This window comes from Olea europaea, unplaced genomic scaffold (assembly GCF_002742605.1).
Source record: "Olea europaea var. sylvestris unplaced genomic scaffold, O_europaea_v1 scaffold1063, whole genome shotgun sequence".
Taxonomy (NCBI): Eukaryota; Viridiplantae; Streptophyta; class Magnoliopsida; order Lamiales; family Oleaceae; genus Olea; species Olea europaea.
In genome coordinates, this window is record NW_019227980.1 from 1 (window position 1) to 22,732 (window position 22,732).

The 22,732-nt window shown below is 34.5% G+C and overlaps 2 long non-coding RNA genes across 5 annotated transcripts; one reads left to right on the top strand and one right to left on the bottom strand.

Annotated features, from left to right (window-relative positions):
• Nucleotides 1-11: 11 nt before the first annotated feature.
• LOC111373030 lies at nucleotides 12-7,836 on the top strand. Of its 3 annotated transcripts, XR_002698858.1 has the most exons (6): nucleotides 12-1,116; nucleotides 2,136-2,235; nucleotides 2,336-2,394; nucleotides 7,112-7,214; nucleotides 7,387-7,455; nucleotides 7,526-7,836. It is a non-coding gene; the product is annotated as an uncharacterized LOC111373030 (long non-coding RNA). The 3 variants fall into 3 exon arrangements; XR_002698859.1 differs by having other exon boundaries at nucleotides 12-2,235; nucleotides 7,102-7,214; XR_002698857.1 differs by having other exon boundaries at nucleotides 12-2,235.
• A 9,294-nt stretch (nucleotides 7,837-17,130) lies between these two features.
• On the bottom strand, nucleotides 17,131-19,588 carry LOC111373031. Of its 2 annotated transcripts, XR_002698861.1 has the most exons (3): nucleotides 18,378-19,568; nucleotides 17,617-17,812; nucleotides 17,131-17,460 (listed from the first exon to the last, which is right to left on the bottom strand). It is a non-coding gene; the product is annotated as an uncharacterized LOC111373031 (long non-coding RNA). The 2 variants fall into 2 exon arrangements; XR_002698860.1 differs by having other exon boundaries at nucleotides 17,131-17,812; nucleotides 18,378-19,588.
• Between the last annotated feature and the right edge of the window lie 3,144 nt (nucleotides 19,589-22,732).

Genomic DNA, 22,732 nt, shown 5'->3' on the forward strand with positions numbered 1-22,732 from the left:
TTAAGGGCAATATAGTACTTTTAGCAAGAAAGGCTATTGTGAAAAATTGGAAGAATATTATAGCTATTTCTAAAGTTACCCCCAGCTAAAAGGGGTGAAGACAGGCTTGAGTCATTGAAAAGGGCTAAATATGTTGCCGGCCCATATGGATATAAAAGTTATAACCATTATTTTTATTCCCAATCATTTCAGCTCAAATATATTCCCTAATTATTTCTGCCCAAATTTAAATCCCCACCCTCACGGCAATTTCCCCATATAATTTACCCTACGTACCCAACACCTATTACCGCTCAAACGTCTACGATGGCTATAGTGAGGTGTCTAACAATTACAATAAAAAGGGGTCCAATAAGTTACAATTTTATTCTGGATTTTCATGTTCAGAAATTGGAAAGTCCGCAAAAGGGTGTGTCTGGTTATGGGATTTGTATGGATAACATTCTAAGCGTAGGTGTTCAGCGCCAAAACTTTTTGAATGCATTTGGGCTGAAACATCCCATTTTGACATTTGCCTTGATAAGTATTCTTACCAAAGAACCGATTCACTTGTATGGAATTCCAAATTTTGAAGTTGAACGACACCTCCACCTTGAGGACAAGGTGGATTTTGGGGCGGCGGGTAATGATAGACCCTCAATCCAGTTCACCTATTCTAGAAGGATGAAGGAGCTTGCCAAATCAGCTGAAGTTAGTTAGTTAGGGGTAAAAGTGTCATAGCATTGTGGTAGGAAGTGTAAATAAATATGGGGTTTCGGGAAGGAAAAAGGCATTCACGTTTTGGTTGAGTCAAGGGGGAGAGACCAGGCCTCTCGATTAGCCTGGGATTTGTTATTTTCTGTTGTTCATCAATAAATCGTTGCATTAAGATCTTATTGCTGTGAGTTTGTTATTTCCTTCAATTGGGTCCAGGAGTCTTATCATTTCGGTATTGCAGGTTGAGGTTCTATCAATTTCATTTTGCATGATTAAGCAATGCCTATTATAGCCTACATCTAAGTTTTAATCTTTCGTTGTTTTCAACATGCAGCGTCAATGAGAAACTGTATAACATGGGAAACTATTAATGTTGAACCATTTTTGAATGTCGATGCGAAGTTAGATCTCGTCCTTGAGGTTGTTACCCTCCTGTTGTTGAGTATTTTCCTGTGAATCCTATGGTACTTTCTTCTTTTGAAAGGTTGTTTTCATCCCTAGGTGGACTGATTTTAATTGTCATTTCCCCAATTTTAGCCTCTGCCAGTGTTAGTTGTAGGCCGAGAGAGGGTCCCCTTCGTAGCAGCCTTTCCTATGGGCTGACTAAAACATTTCACAAATTTTATTATCGGCACTAAAATATTTCTCAAAAGCTTTTCAACTTCAGATTGAATAGATTCCTTCATTCCATTTGTCTAGAACTTAGAAACATTTTTAATATTGCTGATCATCTGGCTCATAGGTTGTCTGTGATTAGTAATTATTTCAAATGTTAAAGGTTGGCAATTGATATTTTCTCTGGTTAATTGAGCCTTTTTAGCTATATGGATTATATGATTTTTAATATTGTAATATTAAATAGTTCATGGCCTGTTTTATTTTTTCAAAAATATATCATTGAATTGAGCTTTGTGATTGCACACTCTTATGCATGTTTTGACTCCTATAACCAATGTATCTATAATGTTGTCCTTGATAGTAAAAGGAAGAGAGAATCCAAGGAACTGATTTATCTTACATTTTTTTTTTTAAAAAATTTACAAGTTACATTTTGGTGAATTTTTGTGTCATTTTGGCGGCAACTTATAACTATGGGCCATTGACAAACTTCAGTCGACTTTCATAAACAAACATTTTTTTTCTTTTGATGTTAAAGGGCAAATTTGGGATCTTTTTACTATTGTAATCCTGCAACTCAAGAGGTGGGGTTTCTCTACTCAACCATTCTTCATAGAGCATGTTTACTTAAGCTTAAAGAAAATAAAAAGTTTTTCTAAACATGTCTGGACAAGCTAGTTTTTCTTGCTTTTAAGTAAAAGAAATTTATTGTGGAAGTAACTCTTACTGTCAAAATAAGTAACTCATTTATTTGTAGATAATATTTTAATCTTAGTCAAGCTTGCTACCTCATAGCAAACCCTTCATTTTTGTTCAATCAGATTCAGATATAGCCACTAAGTATATGTAACCAAGATTTACCTTGCCACTCACCGTAGGAATTGTGCCTGTTCATTCTCATTGAAGGGCTTCATCCCATTGGTAACTTAGTTTTTTATTGAATCTTCATCTTCATTATAACTCGTTTGAAAGCTAGCTGCTGCATTCCAGTCATAAAAGTAATTATGTTGCTTTTATACAGATTTACACCAAGCCGTTCACCTTTCTGCCAATATCATCTGCCGAGGCTCCAGGGAATATGTAAGTGTTGAAAACTCATTTACAGTAAATAAATCATGTGTTGAAAATAAAGCCACTTTTTTTTTATCATGACACTTACTTAACAACCAAGCAAGACACATGCATGCATCCAAATGGAACGTTGGCAATTTTGATTGCTCCTCTTCAGTCGAAATACTTGAAGAAAATTCGGCTAAATTTTCTTGACCTTTCCAGCAACTAAGGCGGTGGAGCTTCCAGCTTTGCTCCAGCCATTTAACAACCCATTTACAGCCATCTTTCTTGAATTTTTTGAAGCAACTGGGCAGCAAAAAATTCTCTATAAAAGGAGGCAAGAGTTGAAGGAAAAAAGAGTTGTGCGTATGGAGAGGGAAAATTGAGAGAAAACTTTTCTTTAGTAGAGAGAAAAAATGGTGAAGTAGAGAGAAAAATAAAATAGAGAGAAAAATTATTGTTTTCTACTAGGTATTTCCTACTTGTTTTCTCATAATTATAAGAGAGATTATTTGTTGTTATCTTCTTGTATTTAGAAAGAGTTTTGTAATTCTCCTACTATAGTGAATCCTCCCATACTTGCCCGTAGACGTAGCCTAAATTGGGTGAACCACGTAAATATTTGTGTCCATTTTAGCTGCGATTTCTCAATTTCATTATCATTGTCAGCCAAAGTCAACCCACGCGTTTTCTCCCCAACAGTGGTATCATAGCAAGGTTCTGTGTAGGGTTGTTCAGTCACAGTATTGGTGAACAAAATGGCTACAAAGTGTGAGATTGAAAAGTTCAATGGGAACAATTTCTCATTATAGGAAATGAGAATAAAAGCAGTTTTGCGGAAAGATAACTGCTTGGCGAAAATTGGACAAAGGGAGATCATTGACGATACTAAGTGGAACGAGATGGATAGCAACGCAGTTGCCAATCTGCACCTTGCACTAGCCGATGGAGTATTGTCAAGTGTGGCAGAGAAAAAGGCGGCCAAAGAGATATGGGATACGCTGACAAAGTTGTACGAGGCCAAATCGTTACACAACAAAATTTTCTTAAAGAGAAAGCTTTACACCCTTAGGACGATGGAATCAACTACGGTGACAGACCACATCAACACCCTCAATACTCTATTTTTACAACTTACATCAATGGAGCATAATATAGAGGCGGGTGAATGTGCTGAAATCTTACTTCAAAGTCTACCAGATTCGTATGATCAACTCATCATCAACTTGACCAACAATCTTGAAACTCTAGTCTTCGATGATGTTGCAGCTGCTATTCTTGAAGAGGAAAGTAGGCGCAAGAACAAGGAGGACAGATTGACAAGTTCGCATTAGGCAGAAGCTTTAACGATGACGAGAGGGAGATCAACGGAACGTGGCTCTAGTGGGAGTCATAATCAGAGTAGATCAAAATTCAGGAGTAAGAAAAATGTCAATTGTCATTGCTGTGGCAATAAAGGGCACTTAAAAAGGGATTGTTGGAGTCTCAAGAAGAATGAAGAAGTCAAAGGAAAAGGTCCTGAGACGTCAAAAGCTCAGGGTTGTGTAGCAAGCTCCTCGGATGATGGTGAAATTTTATACAGTGAGGCAACAACAGTTGTTGAAGGCAGAAAGAAATTTTTTGATGTCTAGCTTATGGATTCAGGAGTTACATGATACATGACACGAATAAGGAAATGATTTCATCAATATGAGACTATCCCAGGAGGATCTGTGTTTATGGGAAATGTCCATGCCTTGGAGATCGCTGGTACTGGTACCATCAAATTGAAAATGTATGATGGTACAATTCGCACTATCCAGGAAATACGGCACGTAAAAAGCTTGAAGAAAAATCTATTGTCTTTAGGACAATTAGATAGCATTGGCTGCAAAACCCATAACAAGATGGGATTATGAAAATAATCAAAGGCGTGCTTGTGGTGATAAAAGCGGAAAAGATAGCTGCAAATTTGTGTATGCTTAAAGGAGAAAAATTACAAGAAGGGGAAGCATCTGTCACACGGACAGGTTCAGCAGAAGAATTAACGATGATGTGGCATCGCAAGCTTGGTCACATGTCGAAACGTGGTTTGAAAATTCTCTCAGAACAAAAGATTCTTCCAGGGTTCAAAAAGGTTTCATTACCCTTTTGTGAGCATTGTATTAATAGTAAGCAGCACAGATTGAAGTTCAGCAGTTCCACTGTTAGAAGTAAAGCTATCTTGGAGTTGTTTCATTCTGATATTTGGCAAGCACTGGTTCTATCCCTAGGAGGTGCAAGATACTTTGTATCTTTTATTGGTGATTACTCTAGGAGACGTTGGGTGTATCCAATCAAAAGGAAGGCAGACGTGTTCACAATCTTCAAAATATTCGAAGCACGTGTGAAGCTTGAATCTGAAAAAAAAGATCAAATGTCTGAGAACTGACAATGGAGGAAGTCTCGTGTACGTTATGTACAACACCTAAGAAACATCAAAACTGGATCCAAAATTCAGAAAATGTATTTTCTTAGGGTATGCTGATGGAGTGAAGGGGTACTACCTGTGGGTTCCCACCGGCCACAAGGTGATAATCAGCAGAGATGTACATCTGGAGCAGTTAGATGTGAAAACTGCATTTCTTCGTGGAGAACTTGAAGAAGAAATTGTTATGCTCCAACTAGGAGGTTTTAAAGAAAAAAGAAAATAGAACTTGGTTTGCAGGTTGAACAAATCTCTATATGATCTCAAACAGGCGCCGAAATGTTGGTACAGGCGCCGAAATGTTGGTAGAAGAGATTTGATTCCTTCATCGTGAGCGTTGGATACAACAGACTCCGTTCAGATCCATGTACATACTACATGAGATTTGGTGATAATGATTTCATTATTTTGCTATTGTATGTTGACGACATGTTGGTAGCAGGCCCCAACAAAGATCGTATTGAAAATTTGAAGGCTCAATTGGCTAGAGAGTTTGAAATAAAGGACTTGGGACTGACAAACAAGATTCTAGGGATGCAAATTTATTGAGACAGAAATAATAGGAACTAGGAAGATTTGGATTAGTCAGAAGAATTACTTGAAGAAAATCTTGTGTCGCTTCAATATGCAAAATTGTAAGCCAATTTCTACACCTCTTTCTATTAATTTCAAGTTATCCTCAAGTATGAGCCCCAGCAGCGAAGTAGAGAGGATGGAAATGTCTCGAGTACAGTATGCATCAGCAGTGGGTAGTTTGATGTTTGCTATGATATGTACAAGACCAGACATTGCACAAGCAGTGTGAGCGGTTAGTCGATACATGGTAAATCCTGGTAAAGAGCATTGGAGTACTGTAAAGAGGATCCTAAGATATGTTAAGCGTATCTCAAATGCTACATTATGTTATGGAGGATCAAATTTTATTGCCAGAGGCTATGTTGATTCAGATTATGCAAGTGATCTTGATAAAAACAAGTCCACCACAGGATATGTGTTTACTTTTGCTAGAGCAGCTCTAAGCTGGGTTTCGAAACTGCAACCTATCGTGTCTAGTACTATGACGAAGGTTGAATATGTGGCAGCTACACAAGCTAGTAAAGAGACAATCTGGTTGCAAATGTTAATGGACAAGTTCGGACACAAACTAGAGAAGATTGCTCTATTTTGTGATAGTCAGAGCGCTTTGCACTTAGCAAAGAATCCAGCATTTCATCAGAGGACAAAGCATATTCGAGTCCAATATATCACTTTGTTCGAGAAAAGGTGGAGGAAGGAAGTATGTATATACAGAAAATCCATATAGTAGACAACCTAGTTGATATGTTAACAAAGTCAATCAAAACGGACAAGTTTATATGGTGTCGATCCTCTATCGGTCTAGCAAAAACGTAAGTAGCATGGAAATGGCAAGTTAGGAAGGATTGAAGTGGTCAACAAAAGTGACTTTAAGTGGAAGAAATGTTGAAAATAAAGCGACCTTTTTTTACCATGACACTTACTTAACAACCAAGCAAGACGCATGCATGCAAATGGAAAGTTGGCAATTTTGATTGCTCCTCTTCAGCCGAAATACTTGAAGAAAATTCAGCCAATTTTTCTTGACCTTTCCAACAACTGAGGCGGTGGAACTTCCAGCTTTGGTCCAGCCATTTGACAGCCCATTTACAGTCATCTTTCTTGAATTTTTTGAAGCAACTGGGCAGCAAAAAATTCTCTATAAAAGGAGGCAAGAGTTGAAGGAAAAAGAGCCGTGGGTATGGAGAGGGAAAATTGAGAGAAAACTTTCTTTTAGTAGAGAGAAAAAAATGGTGAAGTAGAGAGAGAAAAATTATTTTTTTCTCCCAGGTATTTCCTACTTGTTTTTTCCTAATTACAATAGAGATTATTTGTTGTTATCTTCTTGTATTTAGAAAGAGTGTTGTAATTTTTCTACTATAGTGAATCCTCCCATACTTGCCCGTGGACGTAGCCAAAATTGAGTGAACCACGTAAATACTTGTGTTCATTTTCGCTGCGGTTTCTCAATTCCATTATCGTTGTCAGCCAAAGTCGACCCACGCATTTTCTCCCCAACAGCATGAATCTTTTACTTCTAAGAAAAAAAAGGGAATATGTGAGACCATAATTAACTGAGACTTGAAATAAAAAAAGTATATAAGGAAAATCTTTTCATGTGTAATGAAATACGCCTTTCCAATGTTTTAAGGTAAGACTTGATGCTTTTAGAACTCCAAAAATTAGCAAGCTACATCATGTATTCTCAAATCTTGAACATGAATCGTACATAGAATGATGCAGGCTCTAGTGGACAGGTTGGTACCGCTACTCGTAAAACAGCTGCTGCAAGATTATTAAGAATGGGTGCGTAAACAACAGGGTTCGTTTTCAATGGAACTTCAAAGTAAGTTTTTGTACTTCATCACATCAGTTTTCTCATAGAACTCCTGATCTGAAGATGCAAAAGTTTATCATGTAATCTATATATGTGACCTATTACTTTATACAAAGTCTGTAGTTATAGTACCATTGACTCCTAAATTATTCAAGTCTCTTGAAAGATAATCTATTTTCAGGAAGCCGTGCTTCTACATGAAAACCACATTTACTTCCTCGGGTTAGAGTTAACAATGTACTTTCTTAAGGTAAGCACAAAATTTCCATACACTAGGGCACGACCCGGTTATTTTTCTTCACATTTTTCTTTTCATCTAGGGTGAGGAGCAGAAGTCCTGGATTGTCATTGTCTGATGTGTGTAATAGATTAAATCATATCTTTGAGCACTCTTTCATGAAATAATCTTGTATTAGTACTGAGTAACATATAGCTCTCATTTGTTCGAAAATCTCCCTCTTGATCTGCAAAATGAAACAAATTTATATAGTCTGGAATGCTTATTGGCCTTGAAATTGTAATACATTGCTGTGATGTACAAATCAAATTGTTGTTTTTGATTTAAGAATGTTTATGAAAAACAGGAAATAACCTAGTGAATAAATCTCGTGTTTACAGCCCATATTATTTATCCTATTCTTGAAATTTTCAATGTAGATAAGTGTTCTAGTTATTGTTCTATTAGCGACTTTGTGGTGCACGACGTGGACAAATGGCATAGCTTGTGAATGATGGTCGCATGACATGTATAGGGGTTGATACTGATTATCAATGGTTAATTGAGAGAATTGGGCAGTTGTTATCTTTGTGATTGCAAGGAACATAACTTGCGATGTTTAAATATTCATAAATTGATCCCATGCAAGTTTTCAATGTTTGCAAATAAGTTCCCAAACCTTCTGAACGTTGGATTTACCTCTGAAACTTGTGAATCTGTTCCAGTTACCATTTTTATTATTTCAATTAACCAAATGCAATTAGTTGATTATGAATTGCTTCGAATCAACTCCAATTGAACGCCAAATTCATCACTTCAGGTGCATTCAAATTTCAAGTCAAGAATTTTTTAAGATTAATAAATTTACACAAAATTATGTGGATATCACTCAATTAACTATAATTGATCAAGTTTAGAAGTCCTGAATAAGTGTATAAAATAAATTTATCAGTTTACAAAGAATACTATCAAACATAGTGTGAAGTAGGTAATTGACATAACTTGGTGGGTAGGCTTAATCTAACGGTTCCATTGATGTCAAAATCTGCCAAGGGTTAAATTTTACAAGGATCTTATTATGTTTTTAATGTTGAGATTGACCGGAGAAATAACACACGTCAAGGCACAATGCTAGTTCTATTTATCAGCTAGACTGTATAATACTTATAAGAGAATTATGTGTATATAATATAAAGTAAATAGTGTGTTGGATGAACTTTACTGTCCCTTTGTCTTGAACTTTATTTGGTAAGGTGTAAATGCTTCTTGTCAATTCACGAAGTCTACGTGAGTCCCTTCAATGCAACCAGTTTTTAAAATGTCATAATTGGCTCTTAATTTTCGAAATGATTTTTACGAGACCTAAGTGTAAAATAGTGTTACTTAATTTTTATTTTATTTTAAATACTTAAATATTCTAAAACTCATTTAATAATTAAAATAATACATACATTATTTACTTGATAGTTCCTACAATTAGTCAATTATACAATTTTCCAAATTTCAAAATGCAAAGGCTAGATTATTTTCCATAGTTTCAAACTTCAACTAAACAAGTCTCACTTACAAATTTATAAGAACTTCATACCTACTTTCAAAGTTTTCAACAATACCATAAATTTCAAAATCATAATTACATAACACACACACACACACATATATAGAGAGAGAAAACTAAAATCAAATAAAGGTATTTAAAAGAAAAGGAAAAAAAAATTATCAAAGCACCTAGGCACACATTAAGCGGACATTTCCTGCCAAGGCAAAGCGTTTTGTCCTCACCTACAATGTGTAGACGCGCTTTTTAGAACACTGATATATAACAACCTTATTACTCAATATTTGGGGGATTTTATTATGCCATAGCAGGTTCAAGCAAACTTGATGGCTACATAGTAGACTAGCTTCCGAAATACAAACAAAGGGCCATTTGATTTAAACCTATAGCTTTGCATTTGGCCTAAACTTGGCCAATTTGTTCCATCCCCTGCAATTCTAAGTTGGCTTCATCGTCAGTGTTCGTAGCAGTGATAAATAGGTGAAGATCGGGAATTGTAGGCAACAGAAGTCGAACACTAAGCACAAAACTCCTCCATGCAATAGAGATACAACGAGCGCATATGAAGAGCAACAAAATTATGGGATAGATATACCAGAAGATATGTTGTGGGCAGAATAACGAGAACGATGAACAAACCATTAGGGGAACCGAGTAATTATTGACCTGTACGCGTATGTATCCCATATTAATTTGAGGTGTCAATTGGATACCAATGGAGACGAAGGAGAAGACAAAGAAAAATATAGCAAGAAGGCAAAACTTGATCCAAGTGAAGTTTTCAATTGATATGCCAAAAGGATCCCATTCCCAAGGCTTGGCCATATGTGATTTCAAAATGTTTACGACAAATAGGGCAGCATATCTTAGATCAAAGTGAGACATTATTATTCTCTGGTAATTGAAGTTTGGGTGGGAGAAAGAAGATGATGCTTGCTTTGGCATTTTATATAGGTGTTCCATATAATTTGAGAGACATGTGAGATATTTCCTAGAACTTACATGAAAACTATAAACCAAGTATGAAAATGTGCAGAAAATCTGATTTGGCCGATAAAGGAGAAGTGATGTTGATGCTTCTGATTGAGACATATGGCTAAGTCCACCCCAACCGTGTGAGAAATTTTGATGACAATTAAGTCCTTTATCCTTTTTTGAATGTCCCTGTCCATTAGTGGTCACAATGATAAAATTTGCCAATTATTAGATCCAGATAAGAATTATGAAATTTCCTTGAAACAGACATCATTAATACCATAAAGTAAGTGAGACATGACTAGTTCCCATACAGTAGAAGTATGGAAATTGGAAATAAAGTGAGACGACAAATTTCCACACAATAGAAGTATGGAAATTGGAAATAAAGTGAGACATGACAAATTTCCTTGGAACAGTAAATAAAGTGAGACCTTAAATTTCAACCCCAATTTCACGGGGCCTCTCTCATGAGGTGAGTCCCATTAAAGAATATACCCCAAAAATGCCCACCCCTGATGTTATGATGAGCCTGTGGGAGTTCTGGGTTCTGTGAACCCCCCACCCTGGCATTGAAGCTTCATCCTATTAAATAAACTCAGACCTCAATTCCCACCCAAACTACGGATGACAACGAGGATGTGACAGTAATTTCCATCATGATGGGGATTTTTGGAATGTGGAACGGGATTGAGAAATTTCATTTAAGGTTCCTTTTAATTAATTAATTTTTAATATGGTACGAATAAAAAAAAAATATTTGGGCGCAGGTATTGGAAATTTGAAGCGGGGATCGTGTGTATAGTCTCGTCACAGGAGTACTTTTCATACCTGTGGCAGTAGTTACACTCCATTCAACAACCTCTTGTTGCCATTCATTATGAGTCTATCACTCATGATGCATACAAGCACGAATATTCAATGCTTTCCTGCGCTGCGCGCTTGCCTATTCGCAATGTGCTTGTCCATATGCTCATGCAAACATACAGTTATCCTGAAGCAAAGGAGCTAGCTATGTCAATAGCATCAAGGATACAATGCAATCTTTGTGCTTTTCACTTTCTATAAGCATTTTAGCTCATTGTGAACCACTATGTCCTTCATGTGTGCTTGGCTCAAGCAGAGTCATTCGTAAATTCATGGCTAATTAGAAGGGCCTTCTTAGCATTACTCATTCCCACAATATCGACTACTCATCATATTAGCACACTTCAAAGATGTCTGACTAATTAAGAGGATGTTACCTTGTAGAGTTTACCTTGAGAAAAGTCAAAAAAATACATTTACCATGCAGTTCTATCATGAGTTAATGTACCTCATTTTCCTTCTTCCAACATATATAATGACCAATATGTCTAAGCAAATAGAAGAAAATGAATTTTTCTTCAAAATTCTCTGCATCCTTCTCCACATTTTCATTTTGAAGTAATTCAAAACCAATTTTGACACCACATAAAAATCCATGCATATAAACTTCAAAAGGAGCCTAAATTTTCACGTAAACCAAAATGGTTGACAATGATTTCTCTATATACTTGTTCTAAAAGAGGTAAACACTAGTCCTTTGCATTATTAGTATCTATAAATATTTTCTTCAAGCATCAATCATATAGTACACGTGTATATAAGCATAAATGAATACAGTTTGTATTCATTTATCATTTCAGAAAGACAATCAGCCATCATTTCTCGCTTTATAACTTAAAATATGAAGGCTCGTATAATACTTAAAATTAATTAACCAACAAATAACTTATTATAATTGTTAAGATTTAAAGCTTTCAAAACTTAAATCAAAATTACTTATACTACATTGAATAGAAGTACACTATATGTTACTCAACACCAATATAAGAGTTACATACCTAAATAAAATAAAATAATAATAATACCACTATTATTCACAGGAGTTACAATTAAACTTTTTCTAAATATTAATAATGCACATTCTTTTTGACCCTTAGGAATTACCTGACTACGATTGCTCTCAATATCAATGAAAATTCTTCAACGAATCAATCACGACAAAACATTGAGTAGGCCCTTTTTTAATGGTTCTTTCTTACATTAATAATAGGACATTTTAACCTAGACTTGCACTAAAAGGAAATGTCGATAATATCACTCAACTTCAGGTAAAAAAGCAAGCAAACTGTAAAATTGAGCATATACAACTACTAGAAGAACAACAGTAAGGAAGAATGCCTTGACAAAAGCAAAGAGACTTTGGACCGGTATAGTCATTAAGAGGGGTAAGGATACTTTAGCAGATTTGTTCTAATCCACTGTTAAAAGAAAATTGTGACATGCAACCGTCTTTCATTCTTCCCCAAAAATAGTCAAATTTCAAGTGCTCAGATTGAATAGGTATTTCAAAACTATCATTTGACAAAAATAATATCAGTTTCCAATTTAAATATTCCATAGACAATAAGTGAAAATTAATATTATCAATTCAACTGTAAATAGTAGTAAATGAGATAATCAAACTAGATTAGAAGATTTTGTCTTCTCTATGTACTACTTAATATCCTTTTCTACATTTCCATTCTTTTTATTCTTTTGAGTAATTTGAGTTTGCATCTACATGGGAAATATATGAAATAATCTTTTATATCTATATTATAATTAAGCCCCTTGTCCGGTGTTGCTTTTTGAGTAAATTTATCAGATTTTGATACAATTTTTACTGTACACTTGTCTACCAATTTTTACTTATTGCCCCTATTTTTTTGTTGAATGCAGTCAACAATTGTCGGTACTTTGTCCTCCTGCATAGCCCAATGGTGCAAAGAACAGAACTGAAGTTATCTCAATTCTTGCTAGTAGTCGCAGTGTAGGGGTTCGATTCCTGAGACATGGAATTGAATTCCTTGTAGGCGCAGTGTACATGCAACTTTTATTCCCTGACCTGTTGGGACATATCCTGCGATTTACCTTCCTCACAAAGTTCTAGAGACGGAACAATGGGATCCTCAAGGTTGGGGTTCAACGTTTAACAATTGTGAGTAATTTTTAATATGTACGGTGAATGTTGAATTTAAGAAGGAAAGGGCAATAAGGACTTGCAATGTAGTGTAACAACTAACAATTATTCAAAATGAATGTTACCGCCAGCTTCATATTCTATCAACAAGGACCATTTGAAGTGACGGAAGAATCAACTTTTATCAAGATTTATTGCTTCCAGACAAAGGCTATTCAGCTATTAATATAAAACATGCACCATTGAGAAACCACATAAAGTAAATCAAAGATTTCATAGCTTATTTGCACAGTTGAAGCCGTAAGCAATCTATACAAATCTATCCACAAATCAAACGCGAATATAGATTGCAAATCAAAAGCGAATATAGATTGTTGGAAAAAAATGAGAGATTTGTGTGATCATAATAAACATAACATTAATATATATAATTCAACTATAATTATAACCATAAAAATTCAATAATAACATGAACACAAAATATAATTAGAAAAGAGTTAGAAAGCAAGTTTTGGGAGTCACGTCGAAGACATTATCTTAAAGTTGTATTGCCCTCCTTTCGTACGGATACTTTTGACACTACACGACCGTAAGATAAAACTCATATGACTTATGATTGATTCTCCTTCAGGGGCACAATCACAGGGAGATAAAAAATGAACATCACATCAAGTTTTCAAAACTATAAAAATATAATATAAAATACAGATGGAATATATTGTTTTTCCTTGTATCTCAAACTGTTTTTCTCAATAAAAACTGTATTTTATAGGGATAAATTTAACCCACAATTAAACCATTAAAATATAAATTACCACATGATTTATGATATTTTAATTTTATGTTAAAATTAAAATGTTTTAATTTTGAAAGATTGAAACTTATTTTAAGTTACAACATAATGAATGTCCAAAAAAAAAATACGAATGCTAAGTAAACGATTGGGACCGCTCTTTATAATAATCAGACAATTAGTGGACTGTACGAGATTGACATCATAAGTTTACGCATTTGCACCTTCCTAACACAATCCCCCGCTGGGTTTGGTGGCCTTTATCTCAAAAAAGTATTAAGATTTGAATAATATTTTTTTTTTTTTTTTTTTTTTTTACAAGGTGTCCGGGCTTGCGTCCGACTAGATCCTTGTCCCTGAACCTCCGGCCCCTCAGCAGCTCAGGGAGGTAAATCGCAGGATGTACCCTTGTTGGCTCCCAGGTTCCCACAACTCATTTGGACTCCTTCCGCAAAGAGAGCTCTCCTCGCTGGGCGTTTGTTCAACCAAATGGCTTCCCCTCCATTTTAGCACCCAGTGTTAACTCCAGGAATCGAACTCTCCACCCTTGCTTCCAGCGTCCCAGCGAAGTGATTGTTCCACCAACTCGGATGTGCCCTGGGGGGCAAGATTTGAATAATATTCTTTTTAGAAAATGAGCGGTTATGAAGGCCCCGTTTGGTACTTTTTTTTTTAAAATATATTTCTCTCTTTTCCTTTTCAACCACACATTCTTTATTAAAATAATGTTACACGTAAATCAAAAAAAATTTCTTATTGTTCAACCACACATTTCCCATCAATTTACTATTCAAAAATGTATTTTTACATAAAAATGTCTTCCAAACACCCTCAAAGTAGGAAAATTTTTTGAATTTAAATGTAAAATATTTTATTGTGTAAATGTATAGTTTAAAATGAGTATGAGAAAATATATTAAAGTGAAGTAAAGGATATAAAACAGGGGCTAAATATAGTGCTATTATTTAAAGAGTAATTTTTTAAGAATATGCAATTAAAAAAGTAAGAAAAGTTACAGAAATTTTTGTAAAATGACTTTTTTAATGTTTGGTGAAAAGTAAGTGTGGAAAAGACTTGTCTGGCACTCAAAGGATCCAAAGTATTTTGGACGCATGGATAACGGAATAAAATGGCTGGTAAATTCAGTTAATCTCATTTAATTCAACATAATATAAGCGTCATTAACGTTTCCATGTTTCCCGGCGGTCACTTGTAAGTATATTAGTAAATTTCAATAAATATATTCTCATTAAACAATTAATAATTGCTTCTTTCGATAAAGACCACTATTAGACCCACGATATATATGATAATATGAAAGTTTAGAGGTTGTCTGTTACCAATTTTTTTTGGTGGGGTTGTTTAGATCACCGATGTAAGCAATTCTTTTGACCAATTGTCTCAAATGTGAGTCCCAGTTGTGAGGAAAAAGGGTTAAAAAATTGACTTTATTAGGAGAAAAAAGATGGAGCAGACAACGATACTTTGAAGTTTTGGGATACCAGTTATAAGGTTTTTCAAATACCAATTTTGATTGATTTTCAATAACAACTTTTAAAATAAAATAACTCTTGGGAGTTTATTATTTATCCATTCTAAATGTTTTTCAAAATGATGAAAGTACATATAGACTCAAATATAAAAAAGCAATAAAGCTACTTGTACAAAGTTGGGTTACAAAGTGTGTTGACAAAATTCAAACCATTGATTTCAAATGATTTTAAAATTTGTTTTTGAAATGATTTGTGTGGATGTGCTTTTTTTCATCCAACTTTGTTAATCCCTATTTGTAAGTATAGCATAACTCATAAAAAAAATTGGTACGTGTCAAAAATTTTGGTTAATTGTTTAGGTCACTTGGTGAAATTTTAAATTTATAGTTTCTTGTGTAAGATTTTTTTATTCATAAGTGATATTTTACTTATAAGCAATTATTTACATATAAGCTAATTTTTAACTTAAAAAAGGTGAAATAATTCTTTGCACAAGCTATTTTTTAATTTAAGAATTGAGATTTACTTTTCGTTCATTCTTTTTCTATTTTTTGAACGCTCTTTTTCTTTCTTGTCTTATCATTTGTCAAGATATACTTGTTGATTTAGATGAGATTATTATTATTATTATATAATAACAAAAAATTAGGGATGACAAAATTCTTCACACTGCATTACCTCGTGCATATGGGGAGTTGAATAGCCCGAAATTTCTCGAGTCGCCTCGAATCTATATATTTATTGTATTTTATATTTTAAAAATTTTAATTATATTCAAAAAGAAAATATTAAAATTAACCAAGACAGTAAATGAAGATATTTTTCCGCTCCATCCCAATCCGAACTCCCCAAAAATAGAGTTTCAGCCATAAGCAGGTTATGCAGTACCCCCGTCACTCAACCACTCAAGAAACTACCTAATTTACGTAGGAAAAAGAAACAACTCTAAAATTAATTTATCATGTTTTCCTTGTTTAATTTTGTTGTGGTGTGATCCAAATTCCTTTTAATTTGGTGTTTGGTTGGATAAAGGAAGTCTAAGGAGATTTGGTTTGATAGTCCTAATTTATTCGGATCAAATTTTATCAAGAATTGAAAGTTTGACTTGAAAAAGAACTTTAGAATGGTGATAACATCATTAGAATGATCAAACCCGGAAGTGGGCGCCGCGACACCATGGTCGTGATGCCGAGGCATGCACATAGAAGAAGAGGAACAGCAGCCCGACGTTGGGACCCCGATTTTGGCAGCAATGCCTCGACAAAATTTTCGAGATTTGATTTCTTTTTCAACTTGAACTCCAAACAGAGGCTACTACATATATTCCATATCATCTTGAGAGTTAGAGAATTAAGATTTCAATTAAGAGTATTGAGATCTTGATATTGTAAATACAATTACTATTGATTATAGTAATTTTCTTCGCCTCTACTTGTAGTTTCTTATATTGGGTTTCCACATAAATCTTCTTGTTTTTCTTTTGTTCTTATTTATTTCATTTTTGTCATTATCTAGCAATTAATTCATAAAAATCCTATGTTCTGCAAGGTCATTTTCCATGCATGACTAATTCTTGCAGCTAAGTTATGTTAGCTTAGATGCAGGTTTACTCTACCACAGCTTCAACTTCTCAGTTTTGAGATTGCTCCGGCATCAGACTTAGGGGTTACACCAGGTACTGAAGATTGCGTGGTTGAGATGTTGTCTTGCAAGGTAAACTTATTCTAGTGAGCCAATAGTAGAAGCTATGCATAAATCAAAAAATTACTCATTGCATATAACTTATTTATTTTCTTTAAGTAAAATTGACACAACAATGGGAGGAGCCAGATTATTTCTGTGCAGGCACAATTCAATCAAAATCGAACATTGAGTTTTTAACTAATGACCATGGATTTAATGATGATAAAAATATAAATCAATATTATGACAATACAAAAATGATACTATTTATAATTTACACATTTTCCTTACGAGTTTTCTTTACAAAGCACACATATAAAAGCAATCTCTGGTTCACCACCAAGATCAGTCTACGATCACAATGGAAATCATCAAGTTGAACTTTAGAATGCCAAGTATCTCACCATATGCAAGATGCAGAACAACCGTCCAGGGTTTTCTTTACAAAGCACGTTGCGAAATTAGTAGAAGATGTACCGGTAGGTGTACAAATAGCAATCAAATAGCTAGAAAAATGATTTTCCATTTGGCCTAATAGATCTTATAGTAGCTGCATTACAAGATTATTGAAGCAGGATAAGAATCCAGATTATAAAACAGAAATGCCGATAAACTAGATATTGTCATTGTTTGCAGAGCTTTCAGTTATACTTTGTTGGGGAAACGCGTACCAAACTTATTACATGCTATGAAGATAAAAATGTACCTTGTTTACTATAATTCGGTCAGCATAAGCAATTTGTCTACTGCCTCATTTACTCCACCTTTAGGCTTAATCTCATCAAGGTGCAAAACAGCATGTTTAGCATCCACCAGCATAACAATGCCATCAAGTTTAACATCATTAAAAACCTGATCCTTGGAATAAAATGTTTGAATCATGGGGGCTGGATTTGCTAATCCTGGAAAAGTGAGGAAGTTTATGATGTTATTGTAGCAAGAGGATGTCAAAATATCCATTGAACATAGCATCTGAAATTCTCGTGTTCATCACTTCCTACGCACTTAACTTTAAATATTCCAATCAATGTTTGCAAATCTTATCATTTTATTTCTTAAAGACTAATATTTCTATTTTGCAGTCAAGAGAATTTCTATCTATATCTCACAAAGATATTTTAGGGCAAGCGTACCCTACAAAACCACACCGAGCTAATTTCTTGAGCAAAATTATTTCCATGGATACTTGATGCACAAGAAGTGCACAAACAGAACGTTCGGATTGAACCATGTCCCCAGATGGTGATTATTCAATTCGATGAACCGATCATAACAACAGTCATTGAAAATATTCAGCTTCCAATTGCCACATGAATATCTGCTTTTTATATAATGACAAGTATGATAAACATAAAATGGTGCTGCCAATACCATAATCCATACATTCACACAATGAAGTAGATTTCAATTACAAAATGAATACATACTAATCGACCAAAAGAACAGAACAAATAGAACAGGTCATACCAAATGGACTGGGTAAAAGCTAGCAATCTCCACAAGTAACACACAAATGGATTTGCCCACAGTGAAAGGATGACTACATATGCTTGACCGCAATTCTTGAAATAAACAATAGCAACAAAATCCAATTCAATAGAGGTGAGAATCTGACCGACAAAGAAGAGATAAAGGGTAATTCAAGCAGAAATCTTACCCTAATAAAAGAATCCCAAAAACTAAAGATTGGCGACCAGCGATGACGATTTGGGCAGTTGGAGAGCTCGTTTGATTCAACAGCCGCGACCAAAGATTGGAATTTAGGGCTAATCAAGAGAGGCAGAGCGTTGAGTGATAATTGCGAAGAGAGGGATCTTGGATTTGGGTTTTCTCATGGCTAGTGAAGTGGAAATTTCACCCCAATAAAAATTCTAAAATCAAAGGGAAGGTTTCATTGTTCAAAAAGTTAAATATTATAATACAAATTTTATACAAGCTCGCCCCTCTCTCTTCCTCTCTAGTTTCATCATTTCAGATTCGACAGCTGGCGATGGAGCTGCTTCGGTCGGTCGTCACCGCAAGCACCCGTCGTCGCCGGACAAGCGGTCGGTGGCTCAACTGGTGTGCTGCTCGCCCCTCTCTCCTCCTCTCTCCTTTCATCTATTCAGATTCGACAGCCGACGATGGAGCAGCTCCAGTCGTCATTGCAAGCGCCCGTCATCGTCGGTGGCTCAACTGGTTACAATAGATCTACCGGTTCAGCTGAGGCCCACTGCCACTGTGCGGAGAGGTGAGGCGGCGACGTCGCTGTTGGAGTGGTGATTTGGGCATTTTTTGTTGAATGTGGTGATTGTGGTGTAATTTGAGATAGTGTTTGTTATTTTTGGTACAGAAGATAGTGCTTCTGACTGTGATGTTGACGGTGGTGGCGTTGGGGTTGGGGTTGGTGGTGATAGCGGTTACTGCAGTTGCAAACCGGCGACGGTTTGATATTGTTTTGCAGTGGTTTGTGGTAGTGGTTGTCGTGGTGGATTGTGGTGGTTGCGGCGGTTTGGTTGATTTTATGATAAATAATTGGACCCGTGACCTGAAAACTGTGATTGTGACTCCCAGCCAATTGTAACTCATAATTTGTGAGTCACGGTTGGTTGTGGCGGTGGTTATGGTGGTCCTGGCTGTGGTCGTGATGGTTTGGTTGATTTGTGGCACACAATTGGATACGTGACTTAAAAATTGTAACTGTGAATCGTAAGTGTTGATAGTGGTCACAAATTATTTGATTGACTGTGATCATTAAATTGGTTAATCTATGGCCAATAAATAATATGTGATCAATGAAAAAGATAAATTATGATCGAAAAATAATGTGTGATCTAAAAAATTTTTAATTTGTGATCGATAATTTGATAATTTGTGATTGTATAATAAGCTGTGACTTGTAATGTTTGTGATTTGTAACCAATAAATAAATCATGACTGATAAATTTTTAGATTTGTGACCAATGAACAAATTATGACCTATAAAAATTTTGAATTGTAATCGTAAAATAATTTGTGACATAAAATTTCTTACTTGTGACCAAAAAATAGTAAATGATGAATTAAATCGTTAATTTGTGATCAAATTATATAAATCTGTGACTTAAATATATTTAATTACTTAATTAATTAATTAATTAATTAAATAAATTATAAATAATTTTTAATAAAAATCTGAATTTTAAAATTTGAAACTTGTTTTCTTGTTTTTGAAATGTGCCATAAATAATAAAAATATGGTGAATGTATAATATTTCATATATATATATATATTACAAGTGAATGGGTTGAGCCCAAAAGTTCAATGCAGACCTGTGCCTGCACTACACCTTAATGGGCTCCACCCCAAGACACTTACGTCAATCTCAATCAATTAAGAAATCACCAGAATTATATAAGAAAAGAAATAAAGTGTAGTTGAGTAGTCTTCAGTTCGACGTGTATACCTTAAAAATTGTATTTAGTTATAATTTTTTGTTCTATGTGAATAATATTATGATTAATTCCAGTCAAGTTATTACTAAATTCTGGACTTGTAACCTTAGCACGTCTTCTAGAAATATACTAGTTAATAGGATTCCATTAAGTAAAGAGTTGATGCATTGTTAAATAATGGCCTCTATGACTTATATGAACCGAGCTGGCTGTACAAGCCATTATTTCACAGGACTTGTCTACGCCACTCACACATACAAGGGAGTTAGTGAAATTTTTTCTTTTAAATAATCACCCACTCCCGCCCGTCCACCTCGACATGTGTCTAGCCTATATAGGCCCTGTGAAACAGTGACCTGTACGACTAGAATTATTGTTGATATATTTGGTAACTCGTTAAACGCCACACCAACCCAGCCGATGTAACATTGTTTCAGCTAATTAATTGGACCTTGGTGTGTGCTTAAATTTACTCGGAATTACATGTCCAATTTATCAGTGCATGATGTCGGACCAAATTTTACTCTAAAATATTATTTTTAATAAAAAGATTAAAATATTTCAACAATATTCTAAAAATAACACGTGTTATCTCAACATGTAATTCGTAGAAAATGTTGGTTTTTAAAGAAAATTACACATTGATTTTAAATGAAAAAAAGGTATATTTAAAATAATTATCATAGGATAAATGTGCTACTTTAAATTTTTTAGACAGAAATAGGATATTTTTTATGTTTGTCCATAAAAAAATCAGAATAATAAAATTTCAAGGAAAAAAAATCTGTACTAACAAAAACGCGTACAACGAAACTGTGACGAAGATTCATTCAAAAACGCGTACAAGGAAACTGCGACGAAGATTCATTCGGTAGAATTTTGTATCTTTCATGTATAAGAAAGAGAACAGTGGTTTTACGTGGCTTTTTGCTAGCATAAATACCCCTCAGAATTCGAGTTCTCAGTAAAACACAATCTTAAGATTGGAGAATAATGGCAGACCTAATTGATATCACTCTTGTTTTTCCAATTCTAGCTAACATTCTCAAATCTATAATAATAGAGAATCATTCGAAATGGGATCCTTTTGATATACTTCGTAACATGACTATTATGAAATTTTGTCTTCTCACTCTTCTTCTCTTACTTGTGTCCTTTATTTTCATTGGAATTCCACTCACATTTTCTGGGATTAACACCAGAAACAAGTATATGCTTATTCGAGTCAAAAAAATTTCACCGTGTCTAATGCTTTGTTTCTTGACTTCATTAATCCTCCCACAACTTCTTTTTTGGTATGTTTATCCCATAATTTTGCTACTCTTTTCATGTTCAACGCGAATTTTTAGCATGTTATGTGGCTTTGTGAAGGCAATTCAATCAATGCTTTCTACAATTTCTGATCGCATCATACTCTTCAGTGTTATGAATGTTGAAGCTGAGTCAAACCCATCCGGACAAGTTTAGACCAAGATTGAACCTGCAAATTTAAATTTGTTAATATTGGTGTCAGATTTGTTTGGTGTAGCAAATAATGTTTACTCTTTATTTGGACGAACAGTGTATTTTGTTCATCTTTGTTGACCAGCTTTTCGTGCGGAACCTACAAGCGTATTACATCGTTGACAACTAATAAATTTAGTGAGTTAAAAGTATCATTCCACAGAAAATAAATGTCAATTCAAGTTTAATATCTATGTATTGAATTTAAATTATTTACAACAAAAGAAAGTTCGGTTTTGTGATTATTCTAAATTAATCTAAAAAAGTAATAAACGTGTCATTTTTATCAAATAATGGATGATGATGATTGTATTGAATTTTGACTCCGTCTCTCGCTATCTATTTCAATTCTTGATTATTTAACTTTTTCTCAAAATAAATTAGCTCTATCCCAACCACGACCCGAATCTATTTCTAACCCGAATTCAAATGATTAGAATGCATTAAAGTTTAAATTATCTATAAAATTGCACACGTGTAAATGTTATTTCTAATATATATTGCATATATATTAATTTTGTTTCGTTCTAAACTTATTGTGAGGCTTTCAACACTACAGTAAAATTCTGTACAAGAAGATGTTACAATTTAAATAGCGTGTTATGCAAACTAAGATAAGTAGGGGGCGCGGGGAGTCTGTACCACTCGGTACTACAGTAGTAATAATATATATTGATCTAACAAAACAGCGAAGGAGCCGAGAAAAAAATGGTGACCGGATGAAAAATGGAGCAGGTAATGGGATGTTGCAGAAGCTTACTAATAAATTATTATATTATTTTGAAAGTGAGGGATTAAGGTGAAATAAATATTAATATATTATATATTTGGCGTCAAGTAATTGGATTTTGATAACGTAATGATATGTATATTAATATTAAACTCATTTCGAAGGTCGTAATTAA